Source organism: Rattus norvegicus, chromosome 3 (genome assembly GCF_021556685.1).
Source record: "Rattus norvegicus strain SHRSP/BbbUtx chromosome 3, alternate assembly SHRSP_T2T, whole genome shotgun sequence".
Taxonomy (NCBI): domain Eukaryota; kingdom Metazoa; phylum Chordata; class Mammalia; order Rodentia; family Muridae; genus Rattus; species Rattus norvegicus.
The window spans coordinates 77,800,575-77,821,994 of record NC_141536.1 but is presented as its reverse complement, the minus strand read 5'-3'; the positions used below and the strand labels follow the sequence as shown (position 1 = coordinate 77,821,994).

Below are 21,420 nucleotides of genomic sequence, written 5' to 3'. Positions count from 1 at the left end.
TTTGTCTCCTCTCTCCCTTCATCTCTAGTCCCATCTTCTAAAAATAAAGGTGTGGTACTCAGCACTACTCTTTCGAAAGTCTCATCCTCTTGGCTAGACATTTCGGGAACCAGGGGCACTCATTCTTTGTCCAGCCGTGTCATGGTCCATGACTCCTCTTTCCTCCCTAAGCCTGTTCTTCCAAGATTCTCATATAAAGAGGCCATGTATGGTCAGGCACACCCCAACGTTATCTAGCCTGCTTGGTGTATCAGTTTGGCGCTTGATCACCGAGGTGCTCAAACTCCCAGGAGTGAGGCTATCATGTCTCCCTCCAGCCCCAGACCTATCAGACCCCAAGAATTACTGTCTATAAAGCTGTAATGAACCCACCTTCAACTCCAGCCTTGTGAGGGCTGTTAAGTCCCCTGTCCCCACTCCCAGGTCACCATCTATCTACATCTTCATTTGACCTACCAATATCTTAGGTAGCTCATTCAATATGACATCCTGTAATCCCTTATGAGAGGTCATTTGTACTTTTAAGCTACCGTGTGTTCGTTTTGGGGGAGACTAAAATATCCTCCACCTTTTACTAAAGATACTTGGCTTTGAGTTTTGGAAAGAAAAAAACAAAATCGAAAAACGGTTGGAGAGATTCTTCCCAAAGACCTCGTTACTCTGAAGTCTCGCGAGGAGAGCATCAGTCTATAACTGCCACAGGGTGGAGGGTGGGGTGGGTGCTTCTAAGAGTCATAGTTCATTGAGCTATTCACACGTCAATCACTTCAGCTGGGCCAATGAGGGCAGCAGTACCCTCACCAGAAATAGAAGGTGGGACCACCAGGCCAGTATGTTGGAGCAGTTGTTTCCACCAGCGTTGGGACTTATGAGGCTTGGGCAGGAGGACAGGAATAGTACAATCAGGTAGATTTACATGCAGCCTAGGGACTTGATGAGGGGTGGGGGTGGGGGAGAATCCTTATACACTATAATAATATTAGAAGGGATGGCCTGACTAGACTCTACCCATACCCTTCACAATGGTCCCCTCACTGTGTGACCCTCCTGGAGTCTCTACCTCAACCTGGAGTTCTGATGCTTTTTCGAACACCGAGGGCCGCTTCCCCACACTTCTCAGCCCCCTTGTCCTGTTATTTTAGAAGACATGACTCCCAAGCAGATCACCCCACTTAACCACAGGCTCGTTAATTGCTCGTTAATTCTCCTCCTGGAGAAGCCATACTGGGATGCAGGGTCAAGAGGACGCTCATGGGGAATAAAGGAGGGAGTTCTTCTACCCTAGAGTTGGGCAGGGGTGTGGGGATCACTCACCAGAAGCGACTCTTTTAAGTGTGAACTCAGAAAAAGGCAGAGAGAACATTTGGCACGAGCATCCTCCCAGACTTAGATTAAGGAACTAAAACTGAGCGCATAGAGACTGAAAACGCTGTATCGTTGCTTTCTATCAAATTTAGGATTGGGGGGGGAAGTGTTTGGTTTTGGGTTTTTTTTTTTGTTGTTGTTTGTTTGTTTGTTTTTTCAGACCTAATCTTACTTACTCCTTGCTCTGTAGGTAAGGGTCCTCTCAAATTTACAGAGTGCCACTTGCCTTTGCCCCCCACCCCTACTCCTAGTGCATCGACTGTGGTGTGTATAGTCTGCCTCAACCTTCAAGTACCTCTTGGTGTTTCCGCGCCTACCCAGGAGTTTCCCAGCCTCGAATTATGGTCAGCTCTCACTGCCCCATCTCCTGTCTCTATTTCACACACTATCTCCTGTCTTTCTCTGTGACTAGACTTGACTTTTCTCTTGGGGAGGAGGTTGTGTATATAGATGTGTACTCATGCACTTAGAAGCTAAGGGTTAATCTAGGTGTATTCATCGTTTCACTGCGTTTTTGTGAGGTTTTTGTTTTGAGACAGGGTCTCTCAGTGAACCTAGAGCTCACGGATTAGGTGAGAATGACTGGCCATCGAACCTCAGTGATCTTTACTCTTTCCCACTGATGAGGGAACTCTTATCTTTGTTTTATAACAATGTTTTTCTTTGCAGAGTTTACACATGTATATTGGATAATATTTACCTCTTCTCCCTCCTGTTAACAACCCCCTCCCAGGACCTCCAACCATTTTATTCCTGAATTCATGGTTTCTATTTAAAATTAATATGCCACTGGTTCCAATTTCTCCTGTGTCTGAGCCATACACTAAGGTTTTGGCTACCTACCAGCAACCACATCCCTAAAGAAAAGTGGCTTGTTTAGCTCTTGTCCCCCTAATAGCTACTTAGAAATTAAACAATAAAAATATAAACTTCAAATTTTACAGAATGTTGGTCAAAGATATACTTCAAAAAATATAGGCCAAAAGGAAAGGTTGTAAAATAAATGAAAACGTAAAGTTTTCAACCCAAGAGGTAAAAACCAAACCCCGTAGTCCCTGCAGATCAAGCAATATCAATAAACAATGTAGGAGGTAGTACTAACGTCCTTTCTGGGATACAAAGCTTACATACACACAGAAGGCAGTTGGGAGAGGCCATGGAGGGCAGGGGGCGGGAAGAATGAGCTGGGGGCTGAGATGATCGAGGCACATTGTGTATATATGTGTGAAACTGTCAAAATATATATTAAAAAAACACTGAACAACTTCAATTATGTTCAAGGAAGTGTTTCTCTGACTGTTCTGGCTGCATTTACAGGTATTTTTTATACAGTATGTTCTGGTCACTTTCCTCTCCCTCTCCTCCCAGATCATCCTCACCTCCCCACTCATCCCCCCCCCCTCTCAAAAATGAACAGGCTAATTTTTTTAAAGCAAGCCAGAATAAAACAAAGCAAGTAGAGAAACGAAAAGGCACACCCATCACACACACACACACACACAGACACACACACACAGACACACACACAGACAGACACACAGATACACACGTACAAAACCCATTAAAAAATCAAAATTAGAAACCATAATAACAAGAAACAAGATTTTTTAAATGCTCAAAATGTTGACACACCATCTCCCCAAAATTAACCAGTTTGTTTTGTATTGCCTCTCTACTGCTGGGAATGGGTGTGGTTTGTGTCCCCAGTGAAACTCCATTGGAGAAAACTTTTTCCTTTGTAGTGGTTTTAACTGGAGATAGTTTTTGAGTTAAGGATGAGGGTTCATGTCCAGTTCCCCTGTCAGTGCTTGGATCCCATCTGACATGGACCTGTGTAAGTGGTGTGTATGCTGCCACAGTGTCAGTCCTGCTGGGCCTGTAAGACCGTGTCTTTGTCTCCCATCCTCTCTGGCTCTCAGACTCTTTACCTCCTCCTCTTTCTCATACCTCCCATAGCCCTCAGAAGGATTTGAGCTGTCTAGTCTCAGGTTCTTGACCGCCCAAGCAGTGTCAGGCATGGGTTCCATCTAACGGAATAACATTAGTCTAAGCAGAGAGTGGTTGGTTGCTCTCACAACTCCTGTGCCACAATCGTGCCAGTATATGAAAGGTCACCATTGTAGATGAAAGATTTTGTACCTGGGTTGTTTAGCTTTCTCCTCGGGTGGCATGTAGAGTGCCTTCTAGTACCAGAAACACTAATCAGTAGGGTGAAGGCTCTAGTTAGGATTTGACTTCTCTATGTTCGTTGAGATAGGTAGGTGTCAGCATCAGCCCTAGAGACTTACCATAAGTTTGTGGAGAGCCTGAAATAGCCTGAGTTGTCTGGGGGTTTCCATGGGGCGCCTTTGGCTAACAACTCAATTAGATGTGGCCCATTTCTGGCATTGGAAGTTTTACTTGGTGTTGAGAGATCTAATTGGGTTTTGGTCTCCCACATCATTTGGTGATTACACTTAATTTCTTGCACATATGCATATATTTTAAGAAGCTTCTACTATAGCTTGTTTCCCTATGATCCCTCAAATGGATTTTAGTGTTACCTACCCCTCCCTGTATTCCCCTCCCTACCTCTCTCTTCCCTCCCCTCTGTAATCCTCCATTCCGGTCTTCCCATCCCCCCATCTCTTCATAACTATATATTCTATTTACCTTATCTTGAGAATTCCTTCCCTCCCACCTGGTACCTTAATCTTAACCTCTGTGATTATACAGATAGTAGCTTGCCTATCAAGAGCTCCCAAGCAAACATCCACATATAAGAGATTCCATACCATCCTTTCCTTTTTGATTCTGAGTTACCTCACTTGAGATTTTTTCTGACTCCAAATACCTGAACATTTCATGGTTGTTGGATTTTTTTGGGGGGGAGGGCAGTTTAACATCTGAGTAATTAATATTCCATTGTGTAAATATACCAAATTTTCAATATTCACTCATCATGTTGATGGACATGTAGACTGTTTCCAACTTCTTCTGGTTAGAATATTATAAATAGAGTAGCAATAAACATGGATGACCAAGTATCTGTGTGATTGCATGTAGAGTCCTTTGGGTTATGACCAAGAGTGGTTTAGCTGAATCCTGACGTAGGTGAAGTTCCATCTTCCTGAGGAGATGCCACGCCGATTCCCACGCCGATTCCCACGCCGATTCCCACGCCGATTCCCACGCCGATTCCCACGCCGATTCCCACGCCGATTCCCACGCCGATTCCCACGCCGATTCCCACGGTAGCCATACAAGTTTGCGTCTTGTACCTCCACCAGCCAGGGAGGGGTATTCCCCTTACTCCACATCCAGCATGAGTTCATTTGTTTTACTGATATTGGGCATCCCATTGCGGGTATGAGATGAAATCTCAAAGTAGTTTTGATTTGCATTTCCTTAATAAGAATGTGGAATACTTTAAAGTGTTTCTCAGTCATTTGTGTTTTGTCTTTTGAGAATCTCTATTTAATTCCACAATCCACTTTTTAATTAGATTATACATTTCTTGATGTCCAGCTTTAATGTTTTAAATATTAGTCCTCTATCAGACACATAATTGATAAAAGATCTTTTCCCATTCTATAGGCTGTCAGTTTGTCCAAATAACAGTTTTCCTTTGCCGTACTGAAGCTTTGCAGTTGAATGAACATTTAATAAATGATCTTAGTGTCTGTCCTACCATCATTCTGTCCAGAAAGTCTTTTCCTTTATTAGTTCAAGGCTATTCCCTATTTTCTCTTTCAGATTCGGGATATCTGGCCTCCTGTTGAGGTCCTTAAATCATTTGAAGTTTAGTTTGTGCAGCTGATAAGCATGGATCTATCTGGATTCTTCTACACACAGCCATCCAGTTTCACCAGCACAATTTGTTGAAAATTTTTTTTGTTCAGTGTGTATTTCTGACTTCTTTGTCAAAAATCAAGTGTCTATATGTGTGTGGACTTATGTCTGGGTCTTTAATTCATTTCCATTGATCAATGTGTCTGTTTTATTAATATCGTTACATGCTGTGTTTATTGCTACAGCTCTGTGGCACAATGGGAGTCCTCTCTCCAGTAGCTTTTGTCGTTCATGATTGTTTTGGCTCTCATGATTGTGTATGTGTGGTGCGTGGTTTGTGGTTTTCCATATGAAGCTGAAACTGTCCTTTCGAGATTTGTGGATTGTGTTTGGAATTTTTTTAAGGGATTGCATTGAATCTATAGATTACCTTTGGGAGGATGCCCATTGTCACTATATTCTACTGATTGACCCATGAGCAAGGGAGGCCCTTCCATCTTCTGATAGAATCTTCAATTTGTTCAGTGTCTTAGTTTTTATTATACAAGTCCTTCACTTGCTTTGCTGCAGTCATCACAATGCTTTTGAGGGTATTGCAAATGGTATTGTTTTCCTAATTTTTAAATTTCTCATTTGAGTATAGGAGAGCTATTGATTTTTGTGTGTTTTGTATCCCTGTAGGACTTCGCTGGAGGGATTTTTAGGGTCATGTTTATATAAAATATGTGCAGATAAAGATGCTTTGACTTCTTTTCCTTTGTATCCTCTTGATCTTGGTTTGTCTTATTGCCCTAAGACTTCAAGTCTGTATTGTATACTAGATGCAGAGAGAATGCACATCCTTGTTCACGATTTCAGTGGAAATGCTTTGAGTTTCTGCTCTTTAGGTTGATGCTGACTATGGCCTTGTGGTAAATCAAATTTATTATGAAGAAATGTGTATCTCTATCCCTAGTCTCTCCAGAACTTGTATCATCCAGTGGTATTGGATTTTGTGAAAGGCCCTTTCTGGATATCTAATGAGATGATCATGTGATTTTGCCTTTCTGTTTATATGGTGGATTACATTTGTTGATTACATATGTTGAACCATCCCTACAGCTCTGCAATGAAGCCTACTTGATCATAGCGAATGATCTTTTTGTGTGTTCTTGAATTCAGTTTGCAAGTGTTTTATTGAGAACTTTTGCATCTGTGTTCATAAGGGAAGTTGGTCTGTATTTTTATTTTTGTTGGATCTTTTTATGGTTAGAACAGCAGAGTATTATGGTCTAATGAAAAAATTAGGCAATGTTTCTTCTCTTTCTATTTTATGCCACAATTTGAGGAGTATTGGCATTCCCCTTTGAAGATCTGTTAGAATTCTGTGCTGAATCCATCTGGCCTTGGGCTTTATTTTGGTTAGGAAACTTTCAATTACTACTACTATTTTACTAGGTGTTGTGGGTCTCTTGAAATTTAAGACTGATCTTGATTTAACTTTTGTTAGATACATATATCAAGAAATTCATCCATTTCTTTTATGTTTTCTAGTTTAGCGAAGTGCAGAGCTTCAAAGCATGTCCTATGATTCTCTAGATTCCATGTCTGCTGTGATGCCCCCTCCTCATCTCTAGTTATATTAACTTGGATCTTCTCTCTGTGTCTTTTATTTGTCTAGGAGTTTATCAACCTGATTTTCTCAAAGAACCAACTCCATCTCATTAATTTTTTTGTTTTATTTCTTGCAATCCACTCCTTTTTGGATTTTTTTTGTGGTGCTAGAGCTTTTAGCCGTGCTAATATGAGTTCTCTCCATTTTTTTTTTAATGTAGGCATTTAGTGCTATGAACCTGCCTCTTACAACCTCCTTTACTGTGTCCCATAGGTTTGGGAATGTTATGTTTTCATTTGCCTTCAGTTCTAAACAGTTTTTTGAAATCCTTAATTTCAGTCCTGACTCATTTTCATGTAGTGAATTGTTGAGTTTGCACTAGTTTGAAAGTTGATATCCAGCTTTAATCAGATATGATGCAGGGTATTTCAATTTTCTTGTACCTGTTGAGCCTTGCTTTATGTTCAAGTATGAGGTCAGTTTGGGAGAACATTCCATGGACTTCTGAAAAGGTATACTCTTCTGTGTTTGGGTGAAATGTTTTGTAAATATGTGCTATGTCCATTCGATATGAGACATTTGACTCAGCATTTCTATGTGTAGGGATAATCTCTTGTGTACTGTGTAGTCAGTAAAGAGCTGCATGGGCTATTGCAAGGCAGGAGAGAATGGGGGACATACGGCAGAGAGGAGGGAAGTCTGGGAAAGAGTCAGACATGGGAGATTCACTACCCAGACTCAAAGAAGTCAGATTCCAAAACTGAGGAGAGGCACCCAGCCATGTGGCAGAACTAAGATTCCTATAAACTTGATAGTTACAAGCTAGTTGGAGAATAGCTTAAGGCCCAGGCATCAATTCATAAATGAGCATCCATATTATTATTCAGAGCTGGGGCAGACATAGAAAGTCACGAATGGTTACATCTGTTTAGTTTTTGTTTGGATGACCTGTATATTAACAAGACAAGGGAAGTCACCTGTTATCACTGTGTGAGAGTCAATATATGCTTTTCGCTGAAGTGGTGTTTCTTTTATGGCCTCAGATGACCTTATGTTTGGTGTGTAAATGTTTAGAATTGCAATATCCTCTTGGTGCGTTTTCCCTCTGAGTATGTAATGTCCTTCCCTATCTCTTCTGATTAGTTTTGGTTTGAGGTCTATTTTGTCAGATATTAAAATGGCTGCACTAGTTTGCTTGCTGGGTCCATTTGCTTGGAGTATTGTTTTCCTTCTTTTACCCAGAGACAGTATCTATCCTTGACTGTCAAGTGTGTTTCTTGGAGGCAGCAAAAGATGGATCTTGTTTTCATTTTGTTAACGTGTAATTTTTTGTTCTGGTAGTGTGTATCTTTTCACTGGGGAACTGGGACCATTGCTATCAGTGAGCAGTGTATTGATCCCCATTACTTGTTGTTATGGAGTGGGTTCCCCCACCATGCTCTTTCAATTCGAAGGGTATGAAGTTATTTATTCCTTGTGTTTTCTTGCATGTAGTTAACCTCTTCAGATTCTAGTTTTTCTTCTATCACCTTCTGTAGAGCTGCATTTGTGGGTAAATACTGCTTAAATTTAGTTTTATCATGAAATGTTTTTCTTTCTGTATCTATTGCGATTGACAGTTTTTCTGTTTATAAATTTCAGGCTGGCATACATAGTCTAGAGTGTTAAAAATCTGTCCAGGCCTTTCTGGATTTTAGAGTCTCCATTGAGAAGTCTGGTGTTATTCTAATAGGTCTGCCTTTACATATTGCTTTGTCTTTTTCCCTTGCAGCTTTTTACATATTCTTTCTTTTTCTATACATTTAGTATCTTGATTATTGTATGTCTGCCATGAGGAATTTCCTTGCTGACCCTGTTTGGTGTTCTGTAGCTTCTTGAGCTTGGATAGGCACCTCCTTCTCTAGATTGAGGAATTTTCTTCTATGATTTTGTTGAAAATATTTTCTGTGCCTTTGACCTGAGTTTCTTCTCCTTTATTTCTATTATTCATAGACTTGGTCTTCTTATAGTGTCCCAGATTCCTGGATGTTTTGTGCCTAGAATTTTTTTTTAACATTTCCTCTATCATTTCTTCTGTCTTGTCTTCAACACATGAGATTCTCTCTTCCACCTCTTGTTGCTAAGGGCTACCGCTGAGGTTTTTGTTTTATTTTCTAAACGTTTTATTTCTAGCTTTACCTCAGTCTTACTTTTTCTCAGTGATTCCATCTCTTAGTTATATTTGCATGTCATTGATTCCATTGCTCCGTTATTTCATTTAACTGTCTTGTTTTCACAGACTTAAGGGATTCATTTGTACTTTTTCTAAGGTCCTTGAACGTATGCATAATAGCTATTGTGAAGTCCTTGTCTTGAGCTTCAGCTACATTGCATTCCTCAGGGCCTGCTGCAGTAGAGTTGCTAGCTTCTGGTGGAGCCAAACAGTCCTGTTGGTGTTTGTGTTATTGCATCGGTGTCTAGGCATCTGGGCTAGGGATGATTGAGGCGATTCTAGGTGACTACACCTGGTCTAGTCTTGGTTGATTGGGTATTCTATTCTTTGGTTACCACTGGCGCCTCAGGGGGTCCTGGGAGAGTGTGGTGGGCTGTAGGTTGCCTGGTAGGGAGTGCTTATGCAGCTTGGGGCGGGTGGCAGAGAGGAGTAGAGGTGGACTAAGAGAAGTCTGAGAGGGGCTTCCGGAAGAGCTAAAGGGATCCTGTCCACATCTGGAGGTACACAGTGAGTTGGAGATGTGGTGGGAAGAGAGGATCCTAAGAGTAGGTTACGGTAAAGCAAAGAGTTATCTGGAGAGACAGGCATGCTGGGGCTGGGGAATTCCTGGGTCTGAAGCAAGAGTGGAAGGAGTCTCCAGTGAAGTGGGAGGAGTCTCCTGTGAATGACGTGAAAGTGGGAGGAGGGTCACTGGCAAGCGAGCTGAGCTATTACTAGGCTGTGGGTGAGAAAGAAGGGTAGGAAGGAGAGTGTGAGTCGCTGGCAGGTGGGTGCCAGGGTCCCAGGTAGAAAGTGTTTCTAGGTACTGGGACTGACATGAAGGAATGGGGATGGGTGAGGGGATGCTGAGAGGCTTTGCTGGAAGGAGGAAAGCTGGCTCTACTCCAAGTTGTCCTGACCTTCACTCCTGCACCATGACAGGAGCACACACATTAAACAAAAACGTAATATAAAAAATTTTTTTCTTTTTAATTTTATGTATATATATATATATATATGTATACAAAGAGAATTCGTGTCTAAAGTGCTACCTTGCTTTAAAATGTAGCATCCAATTTCCTCTCCACTCCTCTTCTCCACTGAATCTTTTCTTGCACTACAATGAGCATGGACCCGAGAGGCTTAAGAGGGTTGTATGCCTCCATCTCTGGTTACTATGGTTACCACAGTAAAATGCCTAAAGAAAGCAGCTTTATAGGAAAATGCTTGTTTAGCTCACAGCTTTGGAGGCTCAATGATCACATCTTGAGTGGGTGGCACCGTGGGGCCACCCTCTGGAGATGGTGTGGTGGCAGGGGGCACGGCGGCAGCAACTCTTCTAAAAGTAACAAAGCAAAGAGCAGGGTAGAGCCTGACTTGCTCTTTCTATAACAGCCCTTGGCTGAGAACCAGCCTGGGGCCCTCAACAAGCCCCTCCCTCCCTGTAGTCTCACTAAAAGGATGCTGTGCCTGTCTGTTTATTGCAACCTAGAAACCAGTTGTCTTGCGCACCGCTGCCTAAAACACCGCCCGTTAATAATTAAATGAGTCAGACACCCCCTGACACATTTTCACAGTACTTTGTCTGCCCAAAGAAGTCCAGGAACTTTGCATAGGAGGTGAAGGTTGGTATCAGATAAGTAGGGGGAGTCGAAATGAAAACTAATTCCAAACCATTTTTCACTTAGATACTCTCCTGGTGTGGAGAGCAAAAGGCCTGTTTCAGAGAGGGATGAATAGTTCAAGGGCAGGAAGATGAACATCAAGGCCCAATCTGCAGGCCAGAAGAGTCAAAATAAAAAGGCAAAATTAGGTGTGGAAAGGAAAGGGAGGGGAAGCAGAGGAGTGTTTGCAATTCTGAATCTAAGACCATTTTAATTTTAAAGTCATTGGGGGCGGGAGATAGCGTGTATGCTGTGATTGCATGGGCAGAAGTCAGAATAAACCTGGAAGGAGTTTATTGGTTCCTCCTACCATGTGGGTCCCGGGCATCCAACTCAGGATGTGAGACTTAGCAGAAAGCAACAAGCTGAGTCACATCACTGGCCCTTGGGGCCATTTTCTAAGCAACACACCGAGCAACACATACTTTTTATTCATTCCACAAATAGAAGTTAAACACCTCCTTTGGGGTGTAGGTAATTCAGGACAAGCCTGGTTTGGCAGTCTTGTCCTTAGTTGGCGCCTAGTGTGTGTCCTAGGTGTGTCAGGACTGTCAGGATGACAGTATCTCACCGTCCTTGTCCTCTCTCTTGTCTAGGTAGCAGGGGTTACCTGCTCAGGGCAGAGACAGATGGGAAATTTCTGTCATCATTAAGGTTTTATTGACCAGCGCGGCTGGAATTTCCCAGAGAGAGGAATTAATCTCGCTACCGACTGAGAGCAGACATCCTGCTGGGAGTAGTTACATAAATTCTGTTGCTCAAATTAATTAGGATTGTGATTCATTTGTTTAATGAAGAATCTGATGGCGAGAGGCAAGGCAGCCTCGCCTTGCGGAGCTCATCCAATCCCGGGTGACAGTGCGGCAGATGGGGTGGGACCAGGCCTGGAGCTGGCCGCTGATGGGCAGAGACAACCAACCAGAATGCAGAGCTGAAGGAGAAGCCAGTCGGAGCTGCTGCTGTTCCCACCGAAGCTGGTGGCTGGAGGGACTCAGGCTCCCAGCCTGAAAAGCTTTCCGGGCTTCGTCCAGAGGCTTCCGGCCTCCTGCTTCCCATGTGTGGAACAACTGTGTACAGCTGAAAAACACACGCCTCATTAGCACTCCCGACCGACCGGTTCACTCGTTTCCTCCAGCCACCCCCAAATGCCCCCAGACTTTAAGCTTTTGGAGCACAAAGTCAGAGCAGATAGAGCACCGGCCTATCCCACCTGCTTAGGAATGACTCCTCCCTCTACCCTGAGTTCCATATGGGAGGACAGCCCGTTCCTCAGTCGCCTCCGGGAGCATCTTCTCCCGTTTCTGTGAGCCTGGCTCTCAGCAGCAGTTGTAGAGGTAAGAAACAGGTAGGTGGCCATAGAAAGGTAGCCCCGGTGAGGATGGAGAGACGCAGGAACTGCGCAACCCCAGGGGACAGTGATTGATTGATTGATACTCCATGTAGATAACATCTTTGGGATGGATGAGATTAAAAGGGTGCTTCCTGGTATCCCTAGAGAAAAGTTCAGGTCAGATGTTTTGAGTGAGTTTGAAGGATTTGTTGAAGTGGATGCTGGGGAAGAAGAGAAGAATCAGGTGAGCTTTGGGACTTTATTGATGCCACATCTGCAAGAGTCCTCCCTGGGAGCCATGTTTTCTTTCTAGATGTCCCCACTTCTTATTGGGACTGACTGAGAAAGCCACGAGTCAGACCCAACGAGACTTTTCTTGAATCAGAACTATTACAAGGGCATGTGTCCTGCCATGTCCCCGACACTACCTACCGAGAAGCCTCCCCTGGAACTCAGTTATAGCTCACTTTAAAAGAAGCACTGATCCAGAATCCAAAACGGAATGAACTCTGCTACAAATGCTCCAAGGATGAGGTAGTTCTCATGTAACCCTGAGGTGGTTCTTGTGAGAGGGTTGTTAGAAAACAGTCTGGCTGTGGTATCATTCTACCTTGTCCTATGGTCCCCTCAATACATTCTTGCCAATGAGATGTCATCTACCACGAAGCCTTCACCAGACCCAGCCTGTGGCTGGCACCAGGCCCTTGAACCTTCAGAACTGTGAGCTGCTCAAAAAGTTATCCAACACCAAACACTTTCTTATAGTGCTATAAAGTGAACCGATACCACATACAGCATTGGTGGCTAGGGGTGCAGAGATGAAAGACAGACTCCAACATTGAGGTTGGCCAAACAGAACTAAGCAGGGTTTCTGGACAAGAGCGGCAGGATCAGATCTGAGATGATGAATTTGCTTGGAGAATGGAGGCTGGAAATGGTCAGGAAGCTGTTAGAATAGTACTACAGTAAATGGTATTTTAGAAATAACAAAATAACTCAGAATTACAAATTAAGGGCTCTGCTTCTAAAATGTCACCTTGTGTTCTTCAGAAGGGACAAACATCTTTCTGCAGCCTGTGTATTTGTATTATCACAAAACTAAGGTTATCGTCCTGACATCTAGAATCACCTAGGCAACAAGCCTCTTGGCATGCCTTGTAGAAGTCTCTTAATTGAGTTCATTAACATGGGAAGTCCTGCCCATTATGGGTGGCGACATTCCCTGTGTCCAAGACTATATTAAAAGGATGTGAGCTGAGACTAATCATTCCATTTCTTGACTGTGGGTGGATTGTGACCAGCTGCCTCAAGCTCCTGCCATGTGACTTCACCATGAGAGACTCTGTGAGCCAAAATGAGCCTTTTAAGTTGTTTTATCAGGAAACCTGAGCAACAGGAAAGAAGTTAAGACAACTAAGGACCTTAGTTAAGGGCACAAAACTTGAGAGGAGGGGAAAACCGCTAAGGAGCTGAGATCCTTGCCCTTGGACCCTCTGTCTAGGATAGCCTGGCCTCCGATCCTAAGAAGTGGCCAGTTCTTTGCAACTGCCCCCTGCCCCAGAATGTAAAATTTCAGCGTTGGCAGATACCCAGGCACCCAGTCACCAATGTCTCAGCAGGGAGCAGGCCTCTGTTCTAACAGATGACTGAAGATGCTCAGTGGACTACTTACAGAGCTGTGCAGGACGGAGGATGCCAAGGAGGATGCCAGGAAAGCTGGACACTGCGGAAAGCACCAAAGGCTACAGGAGTGTTGCTGGGCCAGGAGAGGAAGGCCAGGGGTGGGTAGAAGAGCTGTGTGCAGGAGCCAAAAGGCAAAGAGCATCCCAACCCCGCCCCTTTCCTTCCCTCCCTCCCCTGCCTCCTTCCCTCCTGCCCCCTACCAGTGCCTCTCAGTGGCCAAACCACACTGGAGCCAACCAGTAGGGAACCTCTTGATTTTTCTACAAGGTCAGCTTTCTAAGGCACAGGGCAAGGCAAAAGAGGGGAGATCTCATCCTGAGAAAGGCAGAAAGCAAGCTCAGAGCAGAGGCAGCTTGCCTTTGTGGGGCAAGTCAGGAAAAGGCCTGCAGCCCCTCTCTCTCCCTTGAGTGAAGTCTCACAGAATGGAAGCAGCTCAGGCAGAGGGAGTAGCTGAGAAAGGACGGTGAGCAGCTCTGAGGAAGATGGCATCCACTGACTGCATGAAGAAGGGCATGGATGCTGCATCCACTGACTGCATGAAGAAGGGCATGGATGCTGCATCCACTGACTGCATGAAGAAGGGCATGGATGCTGCATCCACTGACTGCATGAAGAAGGGCATGGATGCTGCATCCACTGACTGCATGAAGAAGGGCATGGATGCTGCATCCACTGACTGCATGAAGAAGGGCATGGATGCTGCATCCACTGACTGCATGAAGAAGGGCATGGATGCTGCATCCACTGACTGCATGAAGAAGGGCATGGATGCTGCATCCACTGACTGCATGAAGAAGGGCATGGATGCTGCATCCACTGACTGCATGAAGAAGGGCATGGATGCTGCATCCACTGACTGCATGAAGAAGGGCATGGATGCTGCATCCACTGACTGCATGAAGAAGGGCATGGATGCTGCATCCACTGACTGCATGAAGAAGGGCATGGATGCTGCTTCCCTATTGCTTCATGGTCTACTTGATCACTGCTCCTGACTCATTTCCCCAAATATGGGGACAAAAACACAGACCAAAGGCTGACAGAGACAGTTGCCTGAGGCTGCTTCCTAATCCAGCATAAGATGGTTTAATTGGAGTCCTTACCAGTAACGTTGCAGAAAGGCAACACCTTTAGTCTGCTGGGAGCCTCGAGGAAACAGGAGAGGGAACTGGAACGCCCAGACAGCAAGTGCATTAAGATGACAGCTGTTGGAAAAGAGCTGAGACCGAGAAACCAGGGAACCCTGGATTCAGTCAAGTCTCTGCCTCTCCGGGCTGCTCTGTCCTTGTCAAAGCCAAGGAAGTGCCTGGACCATGCCTACATCTCCTGCCATCCCACTCCACTCCCACTGCAGTCTCCCAGGTAGTTGCTTTCCAGACCACCAGGCAACTCGGGCTTCGTTCTTGCTGCTCTCTCCTGTAATGCCCTCCACATCCCCACGAGACCCCTCCTCCCATTGTCCTTAAGCTCGTTGGAGCCACCTCCATCCGTTGAATGTCCCATCATGATGGACACCTGGTCTCCCTTCTCTCACCCCCCACCCCCGACTTAACTTCTCTTGTAGATACAAGGCAGGAACTGTGTTTTCTCTTTCTCACCTACCAGGCCCCACTGTGATCAGGTGATGAGAGGAAACAGCAGGGTGGAGAGAGAAGCTTGGTGGGCACAGCCAGGCACAGCAGGCGCTGATAAGATGCCAGCTCCTCTCCAGCCCTGAGCTCCCTCCCAGCTAATTAGAATGGAGCATCCATCATGCACTTGTATCTTTAGCATGGGACACAGCCTCCCCAGGGCCTGGGCCCAGCTGGCTCTCTGCTCAGACTCATAAACTTGTAACTGACTCAGTAGCAGAGGACATAGGAGCCGTGCTGTGAAATCATAAAACGAGCATCAGAAAGAATCTTATCATTTGGAGAGAGTGAGGTCCTTGAGCTCCCAGTCTAAGACATGGCACTCTGCAGCTTCCTCCTGGGTATCTTGGCCCGTTCATCTCAGAACCCAAGTGTCACGTGATGAGAAACCCAGGCCATGGGAGAAGCTATGCCTAGATACCCTGGGTGACACCATCAGCTGCCAGCCACATCATCCAAAGACAGGACTGTCTTGGACAGCCAGCCCCCAAAGCCTTCAGATGACTCCAGACCCCAGCCACTGCCTGGCATAGCCACACAACAGACACAGAACTGCCCAGTGAAGTTCAGCTGACCCGTGAAACTGCACAGGATAATATTTTACGCTGCTAGAAGCTCCTTGCATATAGATGCCACTTTAGAGAGGAGCAGCTGCCACCACAACTGTGATGTGGCTCACTGAAAGCCTTGGGGACAGTGAAAGGTGGAGCCTGGTGCATTTAACTGCAGTCACCCTACCCCACCCCCCAAAAAGGTGGAGAAGTGAGCTGCCCAGAGCAGAAGAGGAGAGAGGGAAAGATGAATTTCGTAAAAATAGATCCCAAATAAATTCCATTTATAAAGGAACTCTCTGTGTGTGGTTTTTGTTTTCAGTCTTCCAAATAGTATCTTGGAATTTACAAAGTTAATTGTTCTTAATCCAGCTTTGAGCTGGTTATATCCTACACAGACCATAGACACACACACACACGTGCGCGCGCACACACACACACACACACGTGCGCGCGCGCACACACACACACACACACACACACACACACACACACATACACACACGCACACCTTGAGATAATTACCAAGAACTTACCTGACCACATTTTTCAGGGAGACAATGGCCTCAAAGGACGAGAAAGAAGTTACCTATGGGAAGTCCTCAAGGCCAAGTAGCAGGCTAATCCTCCAGAGAAATACTCATTCTGATTGATCCTTCAAAATAGCATGCACACATGATGGGGGCGGGGGTCATCCACTGCACCTAGCAGTGCTGGGAAAACCTTGATCAGAGATAGCCCATGCCTAGGGCTAAAGCAAATGCCCTCTTCCAGTTCAATGCCCATCATGCAGCTGAACCACACACTCAGAGGGAAAGTCTTGGATTTGCCTGGTTTTTCCAAGCCCTTAAATGGAAGCAACATGAATTTTTCAAGGCCTGGCCTGCTCAGGAGGCTGCAACAGGGAATTCAGGGAAACGGCATGTTAATGCATGATGAGCTGGAGGCCAGGCTGGCCTTGGATTTCACCTTGAGCTGATGTGAAAGGTATCAGCTACTGTGGATAGTCCTTGATTTTTATCTGGGCCCCAGATCCCCTGTGTCTGTCACTGGAGATGTGCCACATGGTTGTCATCCTTCATCAACCCAGCCCAAGTGTGTACTCATAACAACAGCCAGGGCGCTCAAGAGAAAGCAAACATCACATTGTACAAGCGCTTTCCTTGTCATTTGAGCTCCTGCTTACATACCTTTGTCATTAATCCTTTGACCAGAGAAAGCTATATTGCCAAGGCCAAAGCCAAAGCCAGGGGATGTTGAAAGCCAGGGTGAGGTGTGGTGACAGGGCCAGGTGCATGCATCTCCTTGACCTAGGCAATTCCAGGCCTCTTTCAGAAGCTCCGCTCCTGCATTCTTTTGTGCATGGCCCTATCTACTTCATAAGGTAGCTGAGATGATAAGCAAAGTCAGGAATGTTCTTCCTTCATGTGTATTTCACAAGCACCCAGGGTATCTCCACACACTAGCTGAAGGAACACAGCATGATCTTGGATCCTATTTCCAGAGTCATGAACATTTCACACAAGCCCTCAGAGGTGAGCCAGCTCAATGTCGCTGGAAACAAGAATCACAGAAAGAGAATAAATCAAGGCAGAAAACAATGAGCCCATGATGTAATTAAAGTCACTGTGAAAGAACCTACGAGGGAGGGAATGAGTCAGCCGCAAATGTAGGCGATGGATCAGGGAGTGTCGAGGTACACAATTCTTGGCTATTTCCAGAAAGCCTGCTGCCCCAGTTAAAAGAGCACCTTGAGCCTGAAGCTCAACATCTGGAAAGAACCACTCCTGCCATCTTAATACCTCTTCTATTGCCACCCCAGGCAGTGGGAGCACCTCTGGGAACAGGGAGAAGACAGTCAATGCTTGAACCTTAGGAGAAATGGACAGATAGAGCTTTGCTCAAAAGCACCCAAGGTGATTCGGTCTCATTGAGTGGATTTGAACTATCATTTTTAGGATACAAGGTTACTAAAAACATAAACATACATAAGCCAAAAGTCAAGCATTCAAGCCACATGTTCTGTGTAAATTCAGATAAGGGTGGTATTGAGCATGCATGCATGAGTGTGTGCATTTGCACATGCATGCATATACAAATGTATATATACATGCATGTGAAAGAGAGTAACCTTAGGTGCCATTCTTCAGTTACTATCCACCTCTTTTGTTAAGATATATTTTTATATATACTCCTGAGTGCCTGAATGTATGTATGTGAACCAGGAGGCCCAGAAGAGGATGTCAGATGCTCTGGGACTGGAGCACAGGCAGTTGTGAGCCTCCGTATGTGTGATAGGAGCCAAACCTGGGTCCTTTGCAAGAGCAGCGAGTACTCTTAACTACAGAATCATCTCTCCAACCCCACCTACTTTTAATTAAAAAAAAAAAAGACAGAGTCTCTCACTAGCCTGGAGCTCACCAACTAGAAGATGCTGGCTGGCCACAGAACCCCCAAGAAACCTAGATTCTATGAATTGAACTTCAAGTCATCAAGCTGGCAGTACACGGGAGAGGTGGTCCCTCCGAGTTGGTACAAGACACATCCAGACACCAAATTCTCAGCACAAAGGGTAAGTTGTTGGGGGGTGGGAACTGCCTCTAGAAAAGGCAGACAGCAAGCAGCAGCAGGGGCTGGTTTCTGCAAGAGTGGGTTTTTAAGAAGAAAAAGGAGTTTGTGCAAAGGTGAGTTGGTAAATCCTGATTGGACATTGTTATCAATAATGATTTTGGATCGTTGGATTTAGGTTTTGTCTCAGGAATGAGTCAGTGGCCGAATAAGGGAAAGGACCTTGGGGTCTGGCTTCAGGAGTGTAATCTAATAGTTTTTAGCAAAGAGAGAAGGGGAAAAGGCAAAACCTGTTTGTCCTGCTCCAACTTGTTAGAGGACCCTCCATTTTCCAACTGAGAATTCAGGTAAGTTTATGAATTAAAAACAGAAACACCTTAAAATATAAGACAGCACATGGATGCCAACTGAGAGTCACAAGCCTAAAACGGAGTTCTAGAAGGTTCAGAGACTTCCAGGAAGGCTAAAGATTGCAGTTTCTGGAAGGGAAATCGACCCCCACAGGCAGGGTTTCATCCAGTAGCATCCATAAGTCATGGAAGAACAACATCCAGAAGTATGAGAGACTCCGACATAGGCAAGACCCTCCTCACGCCCAGGTCCTTCTTCCCAGCTTTACTGAGGTGCCATTGACAAACTACGCTATACAGTGAAATGTGTTGATATATGCACATATATTGTGACACATTTACCAGAGTCAAAGAAGTTATGTAGCTCCTCACAGACATTTTCCCCCATTTTTCATGTGTGTGTGTGGCCTTCATAAGAGTGTATATGTTTGGGGTTGGGGATTTAGCTCAGTGGTAGAGCGCTTGCCTAGGAAGCGCAAGGCCCTGGGTTTGGTCCCCAGCTCCGAAAAAAAGAACCAAAAAAAAAAAAAGAGTGTATATGTTTTTGGACATAAGTGAGCAAATGTGTAATGTACATGTAGAAGCTCAAGGCTGGTGTCAGGAACCAGCCTTGATCACTCTCATACCTTCAAGGTCTCTCGATCAAACCAGAGCTCACGGATAGAGCTAGGCTTGGCAGCCACCAAGGCCACCCTCATTTACATGGATATATACCATTTACCCTGATATATACATGGAATTATATGTGCTCATTTGCATGAGTTTCTGGGACCCCAAACTCTCAAAGCAGTGTCATAACAAGTGTCTCCCAAACCCATCTCATACTGTGGATTTGCATTAGTGCATTCATGCATGCCATGTGTTGTCTGAAGTCCCGTAGAAGCTAGAAGAGGATGTCAAATCCCTTGGAGCTGGAGTTACTGGCAATTGTGAGTCATTAGACATCAGGGCTTGGAGGTCCTTTTCAAAGGAGCACCTGACAGAGAGCCATATTCCTATTACTGGTAAAGGCATTAAACGTTTTAAGTCTGTGGAAAATAGTACTGGGCATTTAGAGACACTGTATGTTTTGAGTGTCTCCTGGACAACTCAAAAGAAGGCTTCGAATAGCTGGTACTGAGGTTTTTGTTAGGTAGCCCCTGGAGGGAGCACTGTCAGCCAAAATGAGAAAATTTCATTAGAACTATGTATATGCATATGTACATGTATGTGATTTATATGTGATCTACATGTATATGTATATAGACATGTATATATGCCTCTATATATACATGGAAGTATGTGTGCTGTAGGTTTTCCTTTAGGTGAAGAGTTAGTAGTATTCCTTGGGGCTTTTTCAGACTTGTTGTTCTTGCTTTGCCTACCTCCCTCCTTCTGAATTCACCTCCTTTCCCTCCCTAGAGAGTCTCGCTCTCTTCTTTCATTTTCCTGATCAGATCACTTGTTCCATGCCTTTCCCCTTCCTATCGCTCCCCAAATTCTTTTTAAATAAATTTAAGAAGAAGGTTAGGGATGTGGCTCTCTTGGTAGAGTGCCTGCCTGCACAGCATGTGTGAAGCCTTGGGTTTGGTTCCCAGAATCTCACAGGCCAGGTGTTAGACCCTCGTACCAAGGGGTTACAACCTCATAACTCAAGAAGCAGACGTAGAGAGGTTGGGGTTCAAGGTCATCAGCTGCATAACTGATGTTCAAGGCCAGTCTGGGATGCTTGAGGCCCTGCCCACAGGTGGGGCAGGAACGGGCTGGAGAGATGGCCAGAGGCCAGGGGCTTATCTTCTCCACAGAACTGGAGTTTGGTTTCCAGCATTTGTGTCAGGCACCTCCAGGGGATTTGATGCCCTCTTCTGGACTCTACCCACACCCACACATGCCCAAATTCACACCTATACACAGAATTTAAAAATTATTTTTCAAGGTTAGTAGAACGGGAAGAGAGAGGGAAGAAAAATATGTAAGCATGACGGTACGGTGCATCTAATCCTCACGCAAGCTGATAAGACTGGATCCTTCCATTTTACAGGTAGGGGAAATTCCATGGTGCCCAGGGCTTGTCCACCATCGGCCGTCATTTGCAGCTCCAGCTCTGACCGGGTTCTGCACTCCATGCTGCCGCCCGCTACCTCTAACTGACATGTCTGAAGCTAAGGGGAGAGTGTTGGTTGGCTCAGGGAAGCTGAGCTATGACCCTGAGCTGCTGACAGGATGTCTGATGCATCTAGCAACTCAGTCAAGTACCAGGGAAAGTGTGTTTTAGGCTGCTGCCTCTGTCCTCAGGGGGAAGGAAAAACATCTCTGTGAAAAATGGTGTGGGAAGCTGAACTGATGGTGCATCAAACGGGAGAGGACAGCCCAATGGGCTTGCAGTCCAGCTAAAGAAAAAGTAATGGGAGAGTAACCAGCCAGCCTCTACAGACAGCATTTTTCAAATGCTTTAGCTGTAGCCACATGAGAGGCCCCACCACTAGATGAATTTATAAATGGCTACCTCACACTCAAACGTTATTTATGTATTTATCTATTGATTTAGGTCTGTCTTACTTCACCAAGGATTTGAAGCTGATCCTTTAATTACGAAGATGACAGATTGGTTACATTAGTGGCCACTTTTTTTTTTTTTTTTTTTTTTGCTTCACTATGTCCTTGCCCTTGGGTAGTGTCCTCCAACACTGGCTTTGGGCCGGACACAGTGACTTACTTTGGCTGGTAAGACAGCAATCAACTT

At 44.9% G+C, this 21,420-nt stretch overlaps 1 long non-coding RNA gene across 3 annotated transcripts in view; it reads right to left on the bottom strand.

Moving 5' to 3' along the window:
- Nucleotides 1-11,352: 11,352 nt before the first annotated feature.
- The window catches only part of LOC108350417 (uncharacterized), a 27,711-nt gene continuing 17,643 nt past the window's right edge, over nt 11,353-21,420 (bottom strand). For all 3 annotated transcript variants that reach the window (XR_015684501.1, XR_015684502.1, XR_015684503.1), the window contains exon 3: nt 11,353-11,662. This is a non-coding gene — a long non-coding RNA (uncharacterized LOC108350417). The remainder of the gene's footprint in view (nt 11,663-21,420) is intronic.